Here is a 26367-nt window from a genome sequence, read left to right as displayed (position 1 = left end):
GTCATAAAGCAGCAATCAACACGTTGTGCACTTTTAGGGTGAGTGGATTCATTTAGAATTCCACCCACTAACCGAAGTCATCAGGTGTTTAACAGCCACTTGTTCGGTTCCTTTTGTCAATGGTGACGCTGATTATATTTTATGATATATAAAATGTTAGATTTTACTTTATAAGAGATAGTAATTGATAATATTTCTTCATAATATCGATATTATTGACACGTAAAATTGATTCTGCGTTTATCACACGTCTTGGAGATAAAGAAAGTATCAAGTTTGTTTGGACTCATGAAGCGTCGCTTAAGATTGCGCATGTCTGCCGATATGCCTAAAAAAGCTCAACGATTAACTCAGTGTATTGACAATAGTGGACGCCGTCTACTAGAACTCGTATTTAAAGCTATATGAACATAAGTTTAAGATCTCTCTCTGGATAATGATCATATAAAAAGCAATTTTCTATTTCCTCTGGTCTAGTGACTGAAAAAATAAAATTATTCTCCCTTTATTATTATTATCCCTGGCTAGCAAAGCACATATCTTAATGTTGAATTGATGACTGAGAGGTTACTTTTCTAATAGCTCAATCAGCTATATCGTCGCCTTTCTTAATATTAGAAACATTATCAGAAATGATAAGTTACTTGGGACTAACACTGGAGACTTTAGCGGACGTATCCTAAAAATCCAAGATGCTCGACTTTGATCAAACGTTTTAGTGTAATAGTTCCATTAACAATCTCAGGTTATTGTAATTTGATTAACTTTCATTTCCATTAACAATTTTGGAAACGAAAACGATAAATTCAATATCAACACCTTTTTGTATATATTGTAAATGATCTTTTTAACAAACAATTTCCGACGTTTTCTAACTTTTACCAATTGAATATAATTAAAAGCCAACTTATGGATTTTATTTGAATGCATTGAATCTGTATGAACATAGTCAATCAATAAATTGATGATATCATTTAATATTTTAGTAGTCGGAATGAAAGTTCTTTAATATTAATTCAGAAGTTGAATAGGAGGATATTCAACATCAATTGGAGAAAAATCTTGACCAACGGCGGGTAGAAAGTAAATATCAAATAGGATGTATTCGTTCGAAAATAGAAAAGTCGCCAAACTTAAGTGAAATATCTGGAATTCTCCTTCTAAATTCAATAAATATAAATCCAGCTATAATATTTATTAATTAAGTAAAGTGATTCCTCCTCTTAGGATGACAGATCATACTAATTTTGGCAGCCTTTATTCAAGGTTCAAAAGTTTGTAAAAAAAAACTAAAAAAAGAAATGAAATTATGGTTAAAATTGTGGAGGATGGAAATATAATCAACACCAACAAAGTTTTCATTGAATTAACAATTTTAGAAATCAGAAATATTCTTTGCAATTAGACTTAACTTGTATCAGAACCGGCAGATCCACAATAGATAATCTGTATAACCTGGCACAAGTGTAGAAAAAAATTCAATAGAATCTGCAGACTCAGCAGAGAACTGTGGGCAACGCTGTAAACAACAAACATCGTAGTGCAAAATACATACGAAAATAGTATGACCAGGAATGATGATAAATAGGGATTTATCTTATGACTGCCACAAAGGGTCTAGTAGAAAGTGTTGATTCGGGTCAACGCTATTTAGGATCTACTTGGAGCGGGCACTCAAGATGTGGGAGCGATAATTAAGTGGGATGGGAACACCTCTTAGTAACAACACTAGTGATAATACAGTATCATGATGATTAAAGCTACATTGGAGATGAAAATAACACAAAAAGCAACACTCGACACATTTATTAAAGAGAGAAATGTCCAAGGCAGAAAAGTTTTATTTGTGATGAATGGAATATTATGGTATCAAACAATATCAAAAGGCATGTGGCAATGAGGTGTGGTAGATCAAACAGCCCACAGAAAAAATGCTAATAACGACCGAAATGTGCGTCTAGAGAATAGCAGCAGGCAAATCTAGGAGAAACAAGATAAGAAAAGACAAATACATACAAAGCGAGGACATCAAACCAAACAACTGATCTGATGTGGTCATGCATACCAAACTGTTATTTGTATACATATATTTAAGTAGGATTTATTGGTATTCCACTCTGTTCAAAGTTGAAGCTCTTTTATTAGTTCAATTGCTTTTGCTCTCTGCATTTTAAAAAATTTTGTTATGAAGAAGCGATTATCACATTCGAAATAAATTTCTAGATATATCACAATTTCTTGTCTACGAAAATTGGTGACTAAAATATGCTTGTTTCTATTCAGAGTCGAGTTTTTCAGCTTTTTCAACTTCTCAGAGTATTTTTCGATAATATTTTTAGGATATATAGGACCGTACAGCACTGGATTGAACCATTTGATAGAGCTTCTGTGCAAAACAAAAGATCCCTTAAGAAATCAATTTATCAGTTTTGACTTTTGTTACCTCATCCCAGATGTTCTGATATCAATTTGAAGATAAAGGAAAAGTTTTTGAATCATTTTCATGGGAACTTCACCCGCCCATATCTAAACAAGAATATTATCCATCGCTTTTATTGGAATGGAATATTCTAATGAAAATTGGTAATGAGAAAGAAAATTTGGGACTTAAATTGTATTTTCGTTTTTCCGTTGAGGGGTTCTATATACTAACCTGACTAAATACTAATTGATATAATTCAGGTTATTTTGTTTGCATCCAAGAAGTAATATCAACAAGATATTAAAAAACTAGTAACTTCATGTCTGAATTTTCATAAAACTACTTTGTCCTTAGTTTACACTTCTTATTCCAACGTGTGAAAAGTTATAACCCCATATAAAATTTATGAGGATGTTAAAAACGTGATTTTTCGGTTTTATGATCATATTTACACGTTACTGACGGTTAGATACTGACATAAATAACTTTTGTGTCAACAATTTTATATCCACAATTATTTACAATGACCAGTGGACGTAAAAATATGGAATTTTTCCATTCAAATTCAACTTTCATCAAGTATTATCTCAAATCGATATTACTTATATAAACTGAATATTTTTGATCAAAAAACTAATTGATTTTTGTATCTCTCTGTATAAATTAAATCAAAAGCTTTTTTATGCAGTATAATAACATTTTATTTTAAAGAAGTTGATTGATGCTTACAATCAATTCAATTCAACCATTTTTATCTTTATGCATAAATTGTGATAGATTCTATGGAGGGTAGTAGTCTTTTTAAAATTATAATTAACACATGTTCGAGAGGATTTGAATCAGCTGACAGTAGTGGCTAAGGTACAACGTGAACTTGGGGAAACTTCATTTTATGTACAATATTTTGACGTGACAAAAAACTTGCAGATTTAGACAAGATAGTGAGCCGTAACATATCATCCCATGAAATGTTTGCAATGTAGACATAAAAACATCATTCCAAGTTTATTAAAGTAACAAAAGAAATATATTAATAACTGTTTACAAACGATTTGAAAGTGTGAATGTGTCAGTTAAAAACTATGGTATGGTCGAGATACGATATGTGTAAAAAGTGAACAAATTTGTTTATTGAAACAGTTGATTGACGTAGTGAAACGTTTGCGAGAGGATATGCGAATTAATGGCCCTGACAATAATTTAAATGTTTTCTTCTTCATAATCACAACGCGCCATATCAGTCGCTTTTAATTTGTGATTTTTGACCGTTGATAAGCTTTTAGTTTGTTCACATCCGCCTGACTAGTTAGATTTAGCACTACTAGACATTTGGCTTTTAATACAATTGAAAAAATGTACTAAAAGAGAAACGTTTAGTACAGATAAACGTGGTTTCAAATAAGCTATCCAGAAGTGCTTCCTAGTGATTTCAACTTTGGTATCATCACTACATTAAAGTACGTTAAAAGAGATTAATTCCAATTGTATGATGTTTTTGATAAAATATTTTTCAATCACATTCTGATTTCATATATTTCGGCTTATTCAAGCACGTACATACATATATTATGAAAAATATTGAAAATGTGAATAGTTTTAAAAAGTTATCATTGGCAAAATACACTTTACTTTTCTTGGCTTGAATGGAATGATAGTATCCTTATATAAACAACATTTTTCTATCATCAACAAACTAAACATCAAGTAAATGCCCGTTTCTGGCCTATTATTTAAGCCTTTATACCAGAAACCGGAAGATAAACATCCTTCCTGAATATTTAATATCTTCTTGACCAGACGACTTACCTCAAAGAGGCCACTCGTTTATTTATTAAAGAAATTCCGTTGCCAGAATAGCCACAACGGTCAGACCGCTGTCAACATGGGGAACCGCGGGGTCCCTTCACTTTCGACAGACAAAAATGGCCTCCTTATAACCCTTTACACAGTAGCAGTATCAGACGAGGACTTACCTAAACAATGATATGTAGTAGAATGGAAAGATTGACTTAATTGTTCACTCATATTATTCTTTAGGTTTCTCTTTTTCTAATACTTGTTACTACATCTTGCTGAATTCTTCTGGTGGTCAATTGTTATAGATTCTACCTTTGGTGATCTCTAATAGAACTTCTGTTTCGTTATTTCCTTGTGATACCTGCGTCAGTAGTTCTTTTTTGATATTAAAATTCTATATTTGTAAGTAAATTCCAATACCATAAGATCTAGTCTAGTTCTTGTTGTGATCCTTCTCTTTGATTTTCTACTATTTTCCATATATTCCATATATTGTTTGGAAATTTTTAATACCACATTTACTGCGCTCGGCTATGTACTTCCGTTGACTCTGACTGTTCGATATCGAGCTCCGGATCTTCGTAGAGTTCCTAGATTTGCCGTTTCGTTTGTCGTTCTAATAACAACTGTTTTTGACAGTTGTTTGTACTTATGTTTTCTTTTGTATCTACGAAAATTCAATTCGAAAAATTGAATAATTAGTATGTCTGATTATGCGGTTACCGAAGATTTTTTTGAAAATGAAGAAGACGAAGTACATCGGAAAAACATAGACTATTCATTAGAGGTTTGTGACATGCGCTAGAACACCAGCTACGTCATTATGTTTACATTTTTGTTTTGTTTATATTTTTATGTCAAACAGAACCTCACTAACATTATGTTCGAGTTATAAGGATGTGTGTTATAGCTGATCTGGCTATACAAACGAATATAGTTCTAACTAACGAATTTATTGAGACAACAAGGCATTTTATTGGAGGAAAACATTTTTAATCAATGAATACAAACAACAATACTATTGTTACTTTTACAATTTTGACAGATGCTAGCGTTGTTGCCGTTCTCACAGCTGTGAAGAACCGGGGACGTCAATTGTCTCGTTATTGTCACAAACCTTCTATTATTCTAGTAACCTTGAATGGAAACCAATTATCATTCTCGAAAACATTTTAAAACTTGGTTTTAATTATTAAAAATCAATTTGTGTTATTTTATAAGACTCCATACTTTACTAGTTATTGTTTTGGCCAGCTGATTCCGATGGTTTTAGCTTAAATTCGGCAATTACCACGATCAATCTGTACAACCTATGATCACGTAATACAAATCATTATCTAGTTGCTTTATTCCCGGAACAACATTACCGAATGCAATAATTTGGCAATTTTAGGCTACTATTATCGTTACTTTCTGGTTTAGAACAAGGAGAAACTATAACTACTCACCAAACTTTCTTAATGTTCTCTCTGTTCCTTTTTTTCTGTGATAATGTAGTTAAAATACATAGTTGCCTTTTTCGTAAACTTTGTTGCTGCTTTACCTATCTTTGTTTTGTACTGCTTAATTAACTTGGTTTATGTCGTTTAGTGATGTTGTCCAACGTTTTCAAATTTTTGCTGATGTTTTTCGGTTCCAGCAGTTAGTTAGTTCTTTATATTCAGTAACTCCTCAACGTCTTCTCTTTGTTATCCCTTGTATTCGAATAATTGTCTCTCCATATTTCACTTGATGTATACTGATAGATTTTATTAGTGTTGTTAGGAGCCTGAATAAAACCATTTGATATCCCTCACTGCCTTCTTCCATCTCTTTGCTAAATTCTTCCATGTCTTTGTTTGAATGGCTACCAGAAACTACAGAGAACCAAACTTTTCTTTTCAATTCAAATTTAATTGAAATAAAGACGTGTGTCAAAACTTTTTCTGCTTTTCGACACCATTTGGTGATGCATTTTTGGTACCTATATACTCTTTTCATCGAGCGTTTTGTTGTTCAATAGAGAAAACCACCTTTATAACTTTTTTTTTATAAATATCTGGAAATATTTTAATTCTTTCTGTACAATAAATCTTAAGAACTATACATATATAAATTCCAAGTACATAACCATTGGGCAAATAATAATTTAGTGAGTCCGGTTCTGCTTTGTTTTTGGTGGGAATAGAATCTAAGGTCTTGAAATATAAAGCAATTACGGTTTCACTAATGTCTTGTCCGGCATAGTCCATACTTTCTACATTTTAGTAAAAGCCAGTAATGACATTGGAGAACAAATTGCTAGGCTAATGTGTTCTTAATTAAGTACTAACCAAAAATAATACTTTTCATTTTTATTGTAACATGGAAAACGCGAGTTTAAACTGCAATAATTTATGGTGGAACGTTTCATTGAATTTTTCGTTAAAATGCAAAATTTCTAATCTTCTAAACGTTTCTGAAACAACAACATTATTTGGAAATTATTAAATGATGAAAATTAAATTCTTTAAACTATTTGGAAGAAAGTACTTTCGGTATATTTACGTTCATTTTCAAAAATATTAAAAGGATATCGCCAGAACTATTGAACAGATATCAGCTAAGAGCCAACAATGATTAGATTTAATTATATGGAGGACCAAAAATATAATCCACGTTATGTCAATTTGCTAACTTATAAGAAAATACACGACCCCTAAAATCTTAAATTGAAGCAGAGGTTGACTAAAATCTCATTTTAAAGATCGTTTACTTCTCCTGACACACCACATATTTAAGCTCGTTTGTTAAAAAGTCGTTGGGAATCTGGTGATAACTGTAAACAAGTTGTTAGATGTTAAAAATCCGTTGTATTATTATTTTAGAAGTTGAAATATAAATTGAAGTATGAATTATTTTGTGTTGAATTTTTATTAAAAGTATATAAATATATTTTTCCTGCGAAGTATACAGACCAAACAATAACCTTTAGTTCTCGTGGTTGTTTGAATGTTTTTTGGAGATTTAACTTCATCTTTGACCTTCGAACGAGTACAAGGAAATTTAAAATCGGACCTAAACTACATGTCCAAATATTAGTATTCCCCTTTTCTATGGTTTCTCATGTTATATGAAAAGATTGCTAATTGGTTAACGAAGCTGTGTCGTTTTTGGTGAACTGGATAAGATTTTAAGTGAGTAAGTCTCTATTCCAGATTCCAGACGAATTAAAACTATCTGTTCATGGCAAAATACGATCTTTTTAACTAAAATATCTTCAAAGATGGTCGACTAACTTTGTTATTTTAAATGGAACACCCTGTATATTAATACATTTTTGAAATCTACATAAAATTTTAGTATATTTTTGTCTGAAAATTTTTTTTCGAAAATCGCATACTTTTTGAGTTGTAGACCCTTATAAATTATTTTTTTACGAGGATACCCTTAAAGAAATGAAAATGGTTTCAATTCCATTGCTTTTAGCAAGGTCAGATGTATTTGAATCTATGTTGAAAAATTTTTTATTGTATACACGGTGTGTATGAAAAGTATTCAAAGTTTAACTTCATAAACCCGGTTTTTTCTATTTTAATGCATTTAGGGGTAAAAAATGAGGCTGTAAATTTTTAGAGATGCAGGTGTGGTCTAAATTTTATTTATCCGTTATTAAATTGAGAACGAACCATTTTTTACAAAGCCTACTAAAAGTATACGTAAAAAATTAAAATGAAGTTGTTGTGTTTCCTGAAACACTGCTTTCAAGAGATTGACCAATAGAAATATAACACGATAACGATAACAGAACAAGACAACGGTAACAGAAAATTGAATCTTAATAAATATAAAAATCAATTGAAGCATCAACTGTTTTCTCTAAAACTTACCACGCTACCTGATTTCATAACTGGACTACTTCTTAGTTTGTCCGAATGGGATAATATATTGCATAGCGGTAGGGTGATACAAGTTAAAAGACAGTTCAAATAAAATAGCAGTGACAACGTACATGTTTGATTTTTTGGCATTCACGGCTCATAATTCTTCTTATTCATACTATGTGATACTCTAATGAAAAGTGCTTATGCTATTCATATAAATGTTTAATAAATAATTACTCAAATTATTTTTCGTAACATCCAGTGGCTAAAAATCTCCTCCATTTTCATTAGTGAACTGCTGAACTAGTTGTTCTGTTCCTCCTGTTCCAATTTGTAATTGTAAATTGATATGATAATAATATGATGTTTGATAAACGAAAAGGTAGTTAAAAATAGTAAGGTTAACTATAGGCAACAATAAATCGTGTATTTCCACTCATTCAAAACACACGTAGCATTAGAATATAATAATATGATATAGTTTTATAGTAGACAGTGCTAAATCACATGAAAGCTACGTTGAATAAGATCGAAAAATTTGGTCCGGACATTGCATCAGATTTATAGCAAAATTTTTGCTTTGGAAAAAATGTGAGTTCAACGGAGATGTTGAAAATGAACTGGGACAATATTTGTATCTATGACTAAAATACCAAGGCCTGAAAGAGCTTGCTGAACATTGGGCTAAAACCATAAAATACGATGGGATAGACTTCGAATATTGAGGTTGTCTTTTTGTATGATTATTTGAATAATAAAGTGAACATTGGAAACTGACATTATTTCATACTTCTTCGCATGAATTTAGTACACCCTGTGTATGAAATCAATTTTTCCAATTATACCACTTTCCTAACCTGAGTAAATAATATACTATTTATTAATTTGTTTCGTTAGTTACAAATTCACTGACAATCAATTCTAGCAGTTCTCATTCTTCTCCGACAACCTTAATCATAATCACTACCTTTTGTTTTCCGTATTTCCTTTTCCGAGTTTCAGTCCCCTATTTTCCTTGTTCGTCCATTGTGCCTGCACTGGTAATTAGTAAGTCAGTGCCGATTAACCACGATGGACTCATTCGTCTAATACTATTATGATTATCTTTGACAGGATTGTGTAAGAAGAACAACAGGGTAATAAAGGGGATGTTAAGTCCTGCTGCGTGTTTTATTAGCTTCGATTCATTATACAGACCTCAAAAATGTATAATTTCATTTTTCACTAATTGACAGATCGTCACAACTATTAGATTGGTTTTCACGATTATTATTCCTGTTTCCCCAATAGTTTTTACATGCATAACTCATTCAAATTTGATCAAATTTTATTCTAATTTTTCACTCTAACGAATTGAGAATAAAACTAGGTAAACATCCAAACAAGCTTAAGAAAATGACTTGACAATGATATTTACCATCAAATGATAGCTACGAACTAAAGTTAGGACTACCCTCACTATTTATCGACTTTACACAAGCTTCCGATCTAGTTTAAGAACAAAATTATTTGAGTTATTCGAAACTAATTCATGAAAATCATGCTCGAAAGTATTGGTAGCAGAACAGATCTATAGAACTTCATTTAAAGACAGAAATTAAAATAGAAAAATTCCTAATCAAAATTGCAAATACCGATTATGTTACTAAACATATTTCCTTATAACTGAACACAAAAATCTATCGAGATGTAACAAGATACAATCTACGAGATGAATTAAATTACTGCCATTAGGAATTTTTGACTTACTATAGTCTTGGTTGATCGCTTTTGTTACAGACTACGAAGACCTTGATCTATTTGTACAATTGTGAAATTTGTCTTTCACTTTCTCATAAATCGTTCCTTGCAAGCATCTTTTAAGTATTTCTCAAAACAACAAAGTCTTTTATATCATATTCAAATGTCTGCATTTTTCGAAAAGTTTCAATATACCACCTACTCATTGAACAAATTTTCATTTTTCACAGGGATGCCCTTGTTTGATATTGGAAAATAGATTATGACATAGTCATTGTAGTTTTTTTCCATCTGAACTAAGGGTCCCATTGGTGGATATACATTTCCATTACGCAGTAAGACTGCTTTGTGGCTAGTTTTGGATGAATCAATGAATAAGCGCCATTCTAATGAATCATATTCAATTTCAAAGCATTTCGTGAGCTCTAGAACATAATTACAATAAACCAAATAAAGAAATAAAAATGGACGTAATTATTTACGTCCATTATTGTTTCCATTCCCAGATACATATACTATTAGAATCGAGATAAGAAATTTTAATTCTATTCGAATTTGAAAAATAAAATATAAAAATTTTAACTTAAAAAAATTGGTGAGTTGATTTTTCTTGGATATTTTTTTCGGTTTAGTAACATCAAATTGTATAAAAAAACTTTTGTAGATCTGTGAACTTTTGTTTTTCCTATCCATTGATTGGATAACGTGAAAAGTTTAAAATAAAGTCTACAGAAACATATAAATAAATATGCGTCTATTGATACAGATGATGAGAAGATAGAAGAAAACGTTGAAATTACTAGAACAGTCAACAAGAAACCAGAGAAGAAATGCATAACTAGTAAAACTGTAATCATAAACAACAATGGCGAACAAAGAAAAGTTATTGTCGATCTACAAAGAGCCGAGTCGAGAGAATTTGTCCTGTTCCTACTACTAATGGTGAATATCAATTTCCAAGATATCCTGATGAAATTTTAGAACCCGATGATGATTAGATACATAAAAAACCAAAACGTCTCTCTGACATACCGTTCATGGAATCAGAAGATATTAACGATTTCAGCAGAATAACAGAAATCACTGACACTAAGGTAGTTACTGATATAGATAAAGTAGAAGAAACAGATGAAAGTCTTTTAAGCGGTAATAAAAAGATAAATTTCTTCTTGGATAACATGAATAGAGTTGAGCAAGTTAAAAATAAACCTGTAGGTTCTGCTCCTAAAGTAGAAAGACCCAAATTGGATGTAAGCAAGGGTTTAGAATTAGATAAATGCTTGTTAAGTGTTTCTGAAAAAGTCACTAAATTCGTGAACGTAGCTGATCAGTTCATGAATGTTCGGGATATACCTGAACACGGCTAAAAAGTCCGAGATGTAAAAATTACGACGAGAAAAATACTACTGAAACTTTTATTAAAACATTTTGGAAAAACAAAGTACGAACTTAGATACAGGAAAAATATCTCTAGATAGTTTAGAAAAAATTGATGGTAAAATCTCGAAAGATTTCAAATTTAATAGGGAAAATTGGGTACCGAGTCCAACTAAGCTCAAACCTGAACAAAAACCTCCCAAATATAATACAATCACTAAAAAAATATCGTTAGAAGATTTGGAAATGAAAAGCTCTGTAAAAATGTTGTTAAGCCATTACCAGAGAAATCGCAATCTAGAGAAACGCGCAGAGATTTTTCTCCCGAGGAAAAAGTATATTTTTACTTATTATATTCAAGGGTTAAATTTTTCTATTGATTTTTCAAGATTATTCTCATCTTATGATAAACAGAATAAATCCATAAACATTATACGAAACAAAGGGAAAAATGTAATTGAAAAAGTTTGTCTTATCCGAGCTTTCTGTTTCTCATCTACTAAAATTCGACAAATGAACTTTCAATGACACGAAATCATATCAGAGAAATATAAACTTTGACTTCTCATCTCTCCGATTCTATCTAGTTAAAGATACACATATACATACACTTTCATGTCCTGATACAACCAGAAAATCTGCTTCATTTACTTTCTCTCAAGAAGTAAACGCTGCGTGAAAGATATAAACCGAAGATGTTTACTCGTATGGATTTTGGAAAGTTAGTTTCTCTAAGTTGACGATAGTTGTTCCCGTTTCTCTTCCATTCGGGTTAAATCTGGATAAACAGGGATCACGAAAGTTGAGGTGGTAGAGACGTGGTTTCTTTTACTAATGGAGAAATTATAAGTTGTCACTCCGTGTGATTAGTGTGGTTTGGGGAAAGATGGGGGATAAGGAAACGTTATCCAATTAATTTATTTACCACAGTATTGATTTTAGAAAATGATGAAGGTATATAATTTGTGATTATTAATAGAAAAAACAACAAGTTCGTCTGTAAATATGCTTCATTCACCTGGTCATATAACTATTTATAGAAAGTGGAAAAATAAATCTAGAACAGCTCAGTATTCGCTAAGGTAAAGAATAATGTTTCTAGGTTGGTTGATTTTTGATATATTTCGACCACATATTATAATTATATTACAGTTTCAGGAAGAAAAATTATAACGACAGTGAGAAATACATTCAGAAATTTATGTTAATTTTTTAAAATTTACCAAATTTAGTAGTACTTCATATACGAATCGAATTATTCAACAAATTCTGCGCCTTTTTCATTTCGGAAGTTTTAGTCTTTCTCTCCAAATAAGAGTGATAACCTTGTTAAGAAGTCCGGTTTTTCTTAGGCAATTGTCATAAACTTGAACAAGCTTTTGTCCAGCAATACAAAATATATAAATTAGCAACGTGAATGCTCATATATTTTAGATATTTTGATAAACGAACTAAATTAATATTAAAACAGGGAGAACCGCTAGTCAGTAGCTTTTTTCTGTTCCAAATTATCTTACGAAATGTGTAAAAGGCAATGGTTTCCCTTAAAACGTCTATTAGGATGGTTCGGCCAATCAGAAATTAAAAATTCATTCTGGATGGGAAAATCTAACAATGAACTACCTGCAGCAATTTATGTATCATTAACTAAATCCTGCAACAAATCTAACAATTGAAAACATGTCTAACTAACTAAGTAATTACTGGCGTTTTCTCATTTTCTATACACGAAATCAGTTGCTGACGGGTGGATAGGAGAGCAGCTCCAATTTCTACCATTGAAATACTTCGTATTACCTGGTGTATTCTTTCAATGATATAATCTCTTGTTATGGGTCTATAGGTGTAAAGTAGATCTTTAATTCGGCCCCACAAATGAAAATCTATGCTCGGTCTGAAGGTCTGTATGGTCAAATAAATAAACTACAACGTCCTATCCACCTATCAGGGTAAGTTTGATCTGAGAAATGCCGAATAACTAAAAGAACTAGCAATTCGGTTCTTGAAAAATTTAAAAATATTTCTTCATTAGCTGTATGCTCGCAATCCCGCACTATAAATTTACACACCAACAATTCTGATGTTGGATCTTCTGCATCGAACGGTGATTCGGTTCTAACCAGTAGTGCATATTATGGCATTTTTCCACAAAATCACTGGAAAGATTTTAGGATCGTCATGTATTAAACATAATTTACTTACTACTACTACTATGACATTAGAAGAAAAATTCTCGCCGTTCATACATTTCTTAAAATATCTCAGTACGGAAAAAAGATATCTACAGTTATCTTGGTTTTTGGATTTGCCGTTACCATTTTTGTTGAATATGGATTATCTTTTATATTCAATTTATTAAATGTATTTAATAAATTATCTAGATCGTTCATAAAAATTTAAATATTCAAATATCAATAAATTATCCCGTCCTTGCTCAACAAGTTGATAAGTACAGATTAAAAGGAATAATTAGAAAAATAAGAAGACTTGGCACTTGCAATGTTCTGAAGTCGTGTCCATCGATGAACGTAGATTTCGTGCTGTAGTTTTAAAATACTCAGCCGGTTTTTCTTTTCGCACTATGTGGAAAAAATCGCGACCGCACGAATCCGAATGACTGCGCCAGTTATATTTTCTATGTCAGAAAATTTATTTTTAAAAATTATAATATTTTTACAAGTTGAATGAACAGAATAAATTTCACAAGCGAATTAACTACAATTCATAGGTAAGTAGAAATGGACTTACAGGCGTTTTTTCATAATAAAGTTCCCGCTTCCCCTCAACTCTTATTTGAAGAGATAGACTAAAACTTGTAGAATCAAATATAAGCTGAATTTCTTGAAGAATACGATAATCATAGTTTAAATGCATGTTAATTAGGCAAAATTTGTAAATTATTCATTTTATAATTGTTGGTATTTAATTACGCCCTCTGGCGGTGGACCTACAACTCTGTAAATAATTTTCAGGTTTTTCTCGAGGTCACTTTTGTTATAAATTTTTTTTCCCGAAGCTGTACTATAAACGGTTCGCGAGATATGACCGAGAGCCATTCTTATTGGGACACCCGGTACATTAAATTAAATCATAGAGTTATGAATCTTTATTTGATGATAAAATCTTGGACAATTGTAAAATAAAATATTTTTATTCAATTAATCTATTGATTTATCAAATAGTTATCTGGGTCTTAAAAATATTTCTGTCGCAAAAATCGAATCAAAGATTTTCGGATTTTCCTTCGAAAATGAGAATTTAAATTTCTTAGCCACGATAAATACTCCGACTTTTGGATCCCACCGACATTTGTCTATTTCGCACAGACAAAATTCTATAGAATTTTATGGAAGTCTGTATAGTGTGGACCCACCTTTATGCGTTTTAATTTTTATAAATTGAAATTTTATTTCACGTAACTCAACATTTAGTTTTCGCTGTTTCAAGGTTAATTTAGTTTACTACAAACTATACTTGATAGAAAAAAAATATAGCAATATAAATAATAATCATCACAAAGCACGTGTAATAGATTACATGGTCATATAAAATTACTGAGTAAACTACAAGATCACCAGTTGAGTATTTGACATGAAGAGAAAAACACATTTTGAAGAATGATAGACTTCCAAAACCTACACTAAGGAGAAAATCAAAAATATTCTTTTGAAACTTTTTTTACTGAACAAAACGTCCAATATTGTACCCCCGCTAATTCCACTTCACTGAATTTCTCGAAAATAACATTGTTAGAAAGATTCATACTGGAGAAGTACATTATCTTGTAGCCTCTTCTTGGTTAATTACTGCCTGTGATACCAAATTAGACTCCGGGCTAAAGAAGCGCCAGCGACAGGGATCAACTGAAGGTTACGGAGTGTTCTGGGACAATAATCGGTAGCCTGGTTGCCATTGCCACAGCCCACTCGATTTTCAGATGTTCGCCTAAGGCACGGTTCGGTGGTTTATCATTTGAGATTACAAAATTCCCGAATACAATGGAGAAATATTGACGAAAGGGAAACATGTAAATTTCAGTGGAAATCTTTCAAATTAAGAATTTGATTATGGAGCGAATAAACAAAAATGATTATTACACTCTTAGCATCTTCTTACATGCATTCCACTCTTGTATTTTTAACAGCTAAAAATAAGAAACATTTCAGAAATTATTTGATTTCTTATATCATAAACGTATTGACTCACACTTTTACAGAAAGTCTTTTTTGCGTGATAAGTTATCTTCTGTTATCATGCTCTCTGATCTCTGATCTCTTCACTCAATTAATTTTGTTAAATTTGACATTCCGTAGAAACCTTAAAAACTGTTTCATTAGAGTCCCACCTGCCTATATCAGCTGTTCGTTTAGCTATGACCAACCTTGATTATGTCACAGAGAGTATACTCAAAAGCCCCTCTAGATATCGTGTCTATATAGTCGGATTAGGCCCGTAGCAAAAGCGTTCCGTATTTGACGGTAATCGGACATAATGCCGATTCTGTCCCGGAACGACTGTTGGTTACTATGTTCTCAAACAGACCTTGTTTCGAAGCGCCGATAAACGACGCGATTTGGATAATTTCAGGACCTTTCTTGAAACACGGACCAAAGAGTCTAGCAAGTGCGCGAGTCATTGGGAAATAACTAAACCTAAAGGCGTAATGAAAGTAAAGGGTTACCTCGCGTGAGACTAAGGGAGGATAAGCGATTTGCTTTTATAAGTTGGATCGCTTTGCACTTCCGGGTCGTCTCGTTTTCATTACGAGAAGGGACGCACCAAGAGCGTGCACGCTGGGACCCGAAAGATGGTGAACTATGCCTGGTCAGGACGAAGTCAGCGGAAACCCTAATCCATTTAGTAGCTGGTTTCCCCCCAGGATAGTTGACGCTCGTAGCGTTCGAGTTTCATCCGGTAAAGCGAATGATTAGAGGCATTGGGGTCGAAACGACCTCAACCTATTCTGAAACGTTAATGGGTGAGGTATCCGGCTTGTTTGAACTTTTGAAGCCACGGGACTCGAATCAGAGTACCAAGTGGGTCATTTTTGGTAACTAGAGTTAAAGCGTTAAACGGTTTAACCTAATTCCACATTAATGATGATATTACTTTCTATGAGTATAATCTTTACGTTTATTGTTTGAAATGTTACTTGTATTCAAGGTCTGCTTCTACAGAGATGAAATGATACAACTTAGGCGTTGATTATGTACTATCTTCATCTCTTTTTTATGTTAAAAGTGAGCATAAAGGGTTACACTTGTTGCATTCGAGTAGTTCGGTTGTGCGTCTAGATATTGATCTGTTATTTAGTGTTGTGTTTTCGAAAAATCTGAAATACACGTGTATGAAAGTACTAAAACATCGTGATGAATGGAATATTTTATCATAGAATGGTGCAAAACGCTCCTTCCTAAATAGTAGCCGAGTATGCCATGCAAAAAGCTTACGAAATCAAATCCAAACTCTCGGACATAGTGCCTTAACGTTTTAAACATTGAGGAATGGTTTTTAATACAATCAATAAGAAAAACTGATTAGTTAAGTTTTACTATAATTTTTATTGTAAGTATTTATATTTAAAAAGGTCGTTGTACGGCTATCCACATAGTAACACGTAGCACGACCTTTACCTACCTACTCCACGTTCAGAATTAGTTAAGGGCTCAATATTTTACAATTCCAAAAAATGCACAATCACTTGCCAATTGAAATCAAATCGTCTTTTCCCCGTACTCCACAATACTTTGAGGGCATATTTACTGGAAAGAGTTTTCTACTCTGTAAACGACTTCTATTTCTTCTTCTTCTTCTTCCGTATATTAGGCGTAGTCGCCTGTTTTATCTTCGATATCCTCGCCTTCTATCCTGCTTCAAGGTTGTCGCTCCACCTTTTTCTGGATTGGCCGGTACTCCTTCGGCCCAATGGGGATTTATCGTGCGCTTGACCAGTCTATTGTTGTCCATACGACTTATGTGCTCGTTCCATTCATTCTTTCTTGATAGAACCCATTCGTTGACGTCATCTATTTTGCACAATTTTCTGATGCACTCACTTCTTTCCTTGTCCAGTGGGATTTTTCCGGCTATCCTGCGTAGCACTTTCATCTCTGCTGTTTTCAACATTCTTTTGGTTTTCAACGTTTCTCTGAGGTGTAGGTCATTATGGGTCTTACTGTTACCTTATATATTCTCGATTTTGCCTCTATTTCGGTATGTTTATTCCGCCATATGGTTTCATTCAAACATGCTGCTATTCTTAAAATTCCTATTTCGCAAATAAAAATAAAATGGGCTTACTCCGAAAATTCAAAAGAAAATGTGTAACTATATTCAGTCCAATTAAAATCATAATAATAATACGCGTGTTTCATTCCAATAGCTGGACTCTTAACTTCTAAAAATATTTTTGTAATAATATGAATCCAATCTCCGTAGCAGATATCTATATAGTATGTTAATATCATATATCTCTCCAACTATTGACCAGTCTAATCAAGGAGGAAACGGTCGGGTTAGGGACAACAGATGGTGATGGATTCGACCTTTTGCCGACACCTACAATCAACCGTTATTAAAGGATCCTCTCTCACATCAAAGGTCTTCATTCAGAAGATTAGTTCTTGTATATTCCGTAGTAGTGTCACATAGTTACCAAGGGTTCAAGTGAGTGATAATGGAATTTTCTTTACCTAGTCCAGTTCAGACAATCCATATTTATACATATCACTTAAGTTTTTTAGCACCGACGTCTTGGTTTACATTTGAGTTACTAAGTTGAATGCATCTATTGCTATATCATTTTGAAGATGAAAAAAGTTTATCAAATTTTCCATTGAAATAGAATCTAATGAAGGCTCGGTTCATAATAGTTCATATTCTGAGACTTGTTGATTGAATTAAATATCAATATCCATTTTGTTCTTGTTAAAATTTATCTCTATGAAACGCGGACACTAACTTTCTACGTCACACTAATACAGCGTCTAGTGGAAAAGTATGACTTTTTCATCAAGTACGAGGTACTACAAATAAATTACGGTTTTCACTATCATGTATAAATAGATGTATAGCAATTCCTATATGAACCATATGACAGCTTAATCAAGTAGAGACTCCGAATAAGGTGACAACATGTTCCGAAGAGCACCCAGTAGTTCGTTATCGGTCATAATATTCATGCTTCGCTCCTTGGAATAGCGAGCCACGAGATATTTCTACAGATTGCATTCCACGGAATATACGGGGGTTGCTATTTAAGGTTTAAGAAAAATACGCTTTTACATGCGTTCAAACTAATTGTCGAAGCTTTTTTCCATTCCGATTGAGGTACTTTCAAGACATGTTATTTGAACTAGTCAACCACTTCTTCAGGTGTGAAAAAACGTTGTCTTAGCTACTTATTATTCATATGCATAGATCCATGAACACATCTACACGTTCTTTTTTTTTGAGGTATTGTTATATTATGTGGTAACCAACGCGAACAAATCTTTTTGACAGCCAAATGCTCACGCAATATTGAATGTATGCGAGTGGAACTAATGGCTAATGGTAATAAGGTAGGTCATATGACGATCTTCCAATATTAGTTTACGCACAGCGTTGATGTTTTCTGGCACAATAGCCGATTTTGGACATCTATCCCGAAATTCATCCTGTAGCAAAGTGCGACCACAATTGAAATCGGAAAATCACTGTGACTTGAGATGGTGCTTCATAACCAAAAGTCGAAGCAAGTTGATAGACTACTGTTGGTTTAATCTACGTTGATTATCACACGAAAACTCAATTCCATATTTTGGAATTGTGTCGTATGACAACACTTTATAACATATTCACATTGGTATTGCCATATCTGAAAACTTAAGTAGCAACACTCCTGCTTTTCTTCAAATTCTCAATTAACTTGATCTACCTGGATATCCTTATTGTACATCTTCCTCTTTAGTTTATTATTTTCCTTATGCTATATTCATTCACGTAGTCTTTTATAATATTCAAGTGGCAGTGATAATTTCTTAGGTATCCATAACAAATTTTGTTGTTTACAACTAGATTCTATCGTACTAGTTCTATCAAGATGACTACTGTTTGTATTCAATACAAATCCATTCGTCTCCACTTCAATGTAATCAGAAAAACTTTTGCAGCTCCATTTTTCCTATAACTTGTAAATGAACGTCGCTGGAGAAAAAAACTATGAAGTTTCCAAGTTCACATGAAAATATATTTAGTAAATTAATTCGTTTCCAGATTTACTTCGATAAAATAGTTAGAAAACGATCAAACTTATTTGTTATAATCAGTTTTCTTTTCCCCGGATTTTAATTTGTCCAATTTGTTAATCGAGCACAGGCAATAAAGAAGAATTATAGCTAATCGCATAAACCGAAGTTTTTATGCCCTCCGTGATATAACAATACATTATTCGGCAGCTAAAAACGATCATAGAGAGTTCTGATAACAGCATGATTAGAACTTGTGTAGATGTCGCAGAAAACACATACGCACATAAATAGGACTATGCATTTAGTGTTTATTTCAGGGTACCGTAACAGTTTACATTGAAAACAATTAACAAAACTTTTTGAAACGATTTCAAGGCAATACTTAATAATAAAAAGTTAATAATAATTAATGAAGTTTCATTCCATGTTACAACAATTCAATGTAAAGTACTGGTTCTTTTAATTTTTTTTAAACATAGATTTTATATTCTATATCTCTTTAGTTACATTTTAGATACTCTAATATAAAAATTGTATTGAAAATGTTGGTGTACAATCAGAATGAGACGAATGTCTCACAACAAAATTGAGTACTGTCAACAAACTATTTGATTGTATTTAAAATACGTGGGAGCCTAGATGGCACAGACAATTTTAATAATCTGTCCAAGAGGAATTCCCAAAATTGTTTCTGGTGTTTTCCATAAGTGTCTATCTACCATTTGGTACAAGGGAGACCCGTAATTTGACTCCTATCAAAATTTGTGTAATTGATTTTGTATCGAAAACTATTAAACATTATTATGGAAAAACAGTTAAACCAAAATTCAGATTGATATATATAATAGTCAATTTGAATGGTGAAAACGTTTTTTCCCAAACGTTCAAAGCTGAGTTGAAAGCTCTGTATTCGAGATATAGTGTTGTTCAGGAATATATATGAATTTTCTATTGCTTCCCAATTTTGGAAGGAATGTGGATGCACTTAATACACCAAAGATGGAACAGAATACGAAACAGTGGGTGAATCAGTGTCAAAGAAGGTCAAGATATGTTTTTCAGCAAATTCGGTTGAAGAAAAAAGATCTTTCGTATCAGGAAAATGCGACGGTCTGCATAAGGTGCAGTTACGATGGCCATAAGGTACATTAACGAATTACACTGGATTCCACCTTGAGTGACTTTGTTTTCAAATCTCAAGAAATGGCTCTATGGGAAGGGATTTAACTCTAATTGACTAATTTTTTAGAAAGGATAAAATGGTTTTAAGAAGCGTTGTATACATCTCAAATTTCTGATCTAAAAAACGTCCCGACTTTGTCGTGTAATTTTGTTTTATAAAAAACAATACCTACTCTAAGATCGGTATCAGATATGTTTTATCTAAATGGATAATACGAGATTATTGAATTTTTAAATAAACCATGAGCTAGTATGTTTCGCTACCCTCTAAAAATTAGTTTCAGATCAAGAACCTCACTCTATATTTTGTTGTATCGAGACACGCACAAACAAACAAGTGAACAGCAAAACGGTGCTTCGGTGGCGGCCCATCAGTCGAAACCACCCTGATTTACGAGGGCAATTCTTCTTTATTTCTCTCTTGGCCCTTTCTTTCCGATCTAGTTATTTATCTGATGATTTTCTGGTGATGGGCCGACTCTCTTTTCCAATCTTTACATCTTTCCATTCCACCGTTATCTGCTTGCCTAATAAATATAAATTTTCTTTGGTAGCTGACAGTCTAGGTTCATATACGAAGTTTTCTGAACCATTTTTTATTATGAATAATACCAAATTCATAAGCGCAATCCGAAAAGAGCTTTTTCAGAATGATTTAGCATCATACAGGTCGAAAGAAACTACAGATACTTCTATAATCTCTAGGATTGAAAGAAAAATAATGGAAAGTGTTTCCCGCTTTCAAATATGATAAGAATTTGGGTAAATACCAGAGTACATTTATTAATATATCCTGATTTGTATAGAATATTTCCACATATCATTAATTTTCACTTGGTAATATCATCAAAAATTCGCGTACTGGGTAAATTTAAATTCTAATTATTTCATTGGTTGATTGTGATTTGATTTTTTCTGGACATTTCTATCTGAAATATCGGTTATAGATCAAAATATAACTCATACTAAGTTTGCATTAATTGTTTGAATAATTTCAACTAAGTCGTCAGCTTCATTTGGTTCTAATATTATACTGTAAGTAGCATACCAAACATTACAGTTTTTGTAACTTAAATAATAAAATTGGAAAGTATAATTTCGAAAAAAACAGCACTAACAGGTTAGGAAGAGTTTCTTGCAGATGCAAACGTATACGTACAAGAGTAGGAAGGCGTGTTCAATGGTAGCAAAATATGACATGGGAAACTAGAAACTTCGATAATTTCCAGCTGTATCTAAAGCAGATTGTTTCATTATGTATATATCAAAACGATGAAAGTTATAGCGAGGCAAATATAATAAGTATGTATATATGGTAATCAGTTCATTGATAACTTCTTCGTCATCGTTTTTTTTTTCTTTTAACGATTCATTAGAAGTAAAGGATAAGGCCCGCCGCAAATTGAATCCAACCCACGCACAGCGCACGTTAGGGCCAGACCCAGCCCATGTCCACGTTTTTTAATAGTAACGCATATTGAACACAGCCCACGCCCAGCTTCTTCTCGATCTGGAGTCTGAATCTGACGATGACAAAAGATTTATTATGTTGCAACTACCAACAAAAAAAAAAGAAAAAGAAGTAAAACAAATGAGTATATGCGAGTGAGTTACGAAGAGTTCAAGTTATCTGGTGAAATTCCAGAAAATATGTTCAAGGAGGCGTTTTGGTTGAACAGAAGACAGTTTGGTGAGGATCATAAAGTAATTGTTAACTGTTTGGTAAGGGAAGGTTTATTTAAAAGTAGCTACCCACGACCCACGAAACTGTGTTGCAGTTACAACTCGGTACCACGCGAACCAGGTTGGGTCGGACCGCCACTCTATTTGAAACAATATGGGTTCAATATGCGGCGGGTCTAATGATTCTCATATATCTTATAGGATAAATATTACAGTTTAATTTTGTGTGGAAGATTTCTATTTATGGATACTTTGGACAGTAGAATTAACACACAAAAACGAAAATATTTGCCGAAATACACACATTCTAAATTAATACTGTTTATTTTTTATAGAAGTCTGTGTATCTTTATTTTATTCAAATTCAAGTAATATTTGTAGTGTGTGGCATTCTCCGTTACCTATATGATGGAAAATAATGTATGGGATAGGTCGGACGTGAACTAAATTAAACATAGACCTGTCATTTTGTCCATAGCGAACTCAGAGCACGACTACTGAGAAAAACGCGAATTTTTTTTCGCTTTACGGCCAGTTTCATACAACTTTATTATACTGCACAAAACATTCGCGTGGAAATAAATCCGCACCGCATCGCGTTCATTTTGTATCGAGTCACATATTTTTTTCCCCCACGAATTATTTACCGCCAGTGCGATAAAAAATTCGCGCGGTGAAAACTCGCAGTGCGGACTGGGCCTTAGATGTTCTGCTACTGCTAAGTAGCAGTCCACATAACTGTATGATCTAACTCTGCCACATATTGCTTATTGCGACATAAAAATGTGGTTGGTAATTGTAAAAGTTTATTTTCTACGGACGACTTTTTAAAATTCAATATATCGTGTACTAAAAGATTGATGTATCTTTTTTTACTGGTAAAATTTCACTGGAATCGTATGAAAACTGAATATCAAAGAAAACTACTCATTTACTGAGATTACATCCAATCAAACTTTGTCGAACTATTTGAAATTTTCAATTTGATCGAGACCGAACCACATACGACAGGTATTTTGCTCAATATACACACCAATCGGTGACTAGCAAATACCGTTCATACCAATATAGAATTAAATTATAATGATCTTTGATCGTCAAGAAACCTTCTGAAGCACGGATTTCAATTTTAATGTCAACTCCTTTTACATCAAACATGATAAGAGAGAGAGAAAAGTAGATGAATAAGAGAATCGAAAGTTTTCTGAAGGAAGGAATGAGACGCCGAACTTTATAAGTTGGGCATATAGAATTTCTCAGCAAATTATTTCGGCCGCATGCAGACATCTCAAGTAATAGATTAAGAAATAAGAACACAGCCACGTAAAGAGAGACAGACGGTTGATGAAATGTATCCAACGGCCAGCGGCGCGACCATTTTTTATAAAATAGAAATAGATGAGAGATTAAATTAAAAGTAATCAGATTACCACAAATATTTCATTTAATACTTCTTTGATAACATCCAGCTATAATAAACAACGCTGAGGCTGTTTTGGTTTTTCATACATGAATAAACTTCCAGCTACCACCAATCTTTACCTTTTTCTATATCATCTTTTCGAGAGATTTTCTTTTCTTGTGTTTTTCCTTGATTTTTTCTCTTTTCTTTTTATTCGTTGCTTTTGAATTGTAGTATAAAATAGATGTTATAATCCGTTTCGCGAGATTTTGAACTGTCGAAAGATTGCGAACCATATCATATTGCTTACAAGTTGATGCATTATTTTTCGGTGGGTTATAATCTGTCGAAGTGAAACCGCCAAATTGTGAAACGGAACGCACCTCGCGCTCTTATTGGTTAAACGGCATATGCCCTGTGCCGCCATATTTGTTCGATTGTAAACAAATAGTGTTTTGATGATTGTCAATGCTAGGTTAGGTTAGGTTAGGGTGAGTTAAATTAGGTTATGTTAGGTTAGGTTCGATTGAAAGATAAATATGTGGTGCCAATATTTGCGGTTTCGGTATTACTAAGTTTGTGCGAAACATGTATATCAAAGAGAAGCTTTCTGAGAAAAAATTTCATTATTTATTCAATTTCAATTTGTGTTTCAGGAAAAAATATTATTACGTTTCTGATTTTTATTTTGATACCATGTGATCTCAGAATTATTTCAAATACTAAATTTAACAAGAATAACTTTTATTTTCATCAGCCACCATTAAGAGTATGGACGAAACGTGTGGAACCTCCAGGATTGAACTAAGACAATAACTGCAAAAATTCAACGTTGTGGTCTTGACTATTTGCAGACGACACTTGTTTCTCTTTGAGCAGCCCTGATCTCATGGCACTTCATAGGACTATATCTAGTGACCTAATTACCCTTAAATCATGGTGCAATTCAAACCTTCTCTGTCTCAATGTTTCTAAAGCCAAAGATTTATAAATACATTAATAAATAAATACACAAAAATACATTACAGCCTTTTTTATTGAATAACACCACCATTGATGTCGTTGAATCTGTAAAATTGTTAGGGCTTGTTGTGTGGTGCGTCTCAATTTGAGCGAATCTACAAACTACAAAAGAGAGCTGTTAGATATTTACTCGGACTTAACAGCAGGGCTCACAGCAGGGACTTCTTGAAAAGATTAAAAATTCTGACTCCACGTTCAGAATTAGTTAAGGGCTTAATATTTCACAATGCAAATAATGCACAATCACTTGCCAATTGAAATCTAATCGATATCATCTTTTCCCGCTTTCCGCAATAATTTGAGGGCATATTTACTTAGTGCCTTCTACTATTATGGTTTTATTCTGAATATCGAAATTTTATTTCATTTGTTTTAACTTTATTCAGTTATTTTTATGTTTGTTTTTCAGTTTTTACAAGCTTTTGTCTACGAATTGTAACAATTTTTTGTCAATAAAGCATTTCTCTCTCTCTGTACAGTATTGAATGAAAATAACATAAATTTAAAGAGCAAGTAAAATATACGGCGAGGGAATATAAAACAGTCACTATTTAGCAAAAAAACTCGTTAAGTCTTATGAGTTGAGCTCAGAACAACTCAGTGAAAGAAAATCAATGAGAATAAAACACCTGTAAATAGTCTTGTGGTGTAGTTTGTAGATTTGGAGATGGAAAAGGACGCAAATGAGGTAATTCATATGGATAATCTCAGCAAACAAATGTTTGTCGGCTTAGCTACGCCATTGACTTGTCCGATTATTTTCGTCTATGTTTCACAAAAGTGAAGAAATAAAATTAAATTGATCACAAAGAGTTGCAGCAGTAGCGGTGTTATCATAGTAATGATAATTGTCTTCCTATATACACTTCCTTCTTGAATTTGAATAATTCTCCGCTAGTATTTGTTTCCTTTCTTCCGTTTCCGAGAACGAGTAATTAAAAGAAGACTTATACGTGTATATAAGTTTGAAGTTTTGGTTAGAGATGGTCGGGCGGGCTGTTCGCTTGAAACGTCTGTGTCTTAAAATGAATACGGTTTTCTATTTTGTTTTCGCAATCCCGCAATTTCAAGATTAAAGAGAAACGACAAATTTTCTATATGGCAACTTGTATCACCAAAGTAGAAGTAATTTTTGCCAATCACTTCACTTTTCTTATAACTATCAATCAACACAAGTTAATTTAAACAAATTGATTCTCCTTTAATTAGGTTTTGATATTTGGTACTCTGTACAAATCAATGATACGGAGTTTTAACGCTCGTTGGATTTTACACCATGCATTTGATATATACTGCACTAGCAGTAGAAGAATATACCTTGTTAGATGAAAATTTCTGCCGAAAAATTTAATATGAGCATCTCAGTCAACAAGAACAATCAATGGTAATATCAAAAAATATTATTAGATGCCAATTGGCAGTCGATAGCGAAATAATACAGCAGATATCAAGATGACATAAGAGAAGAATTGGGCGTACAGGATATGGTGAGATGGGTCAGGTCACGAAAAAGATTCTGGATGGATCAAGTAGAAACAATGCCAGAAGACAGATGGGCAAAGTGGGCTAAAACTCAGAGACCGAACACACGCAGGCCTGTAGGCAGGCCATTAAAGAAGTGGTACGAGAGTTGGGGTACAGCTTCTCAGGAAGATCCTGGAAGAGGAC

This window comes from Diorhabda carinulata, chromosome 3 (assembly GCF_026250575.1).
Source record: "Diorhabda carinulata isolate Delta chromosome 3, icDioCari1.1, whole genome shotgun sequence".
NCBI lineage: Eukaryota > Metazoa > Arthropoda > Insecta > Coleoptera > Chrysomelidae > Diorhabda > Diorhabda carinulata.
This window is presented reverse-complemented; position numbering follows the sequence as displayed.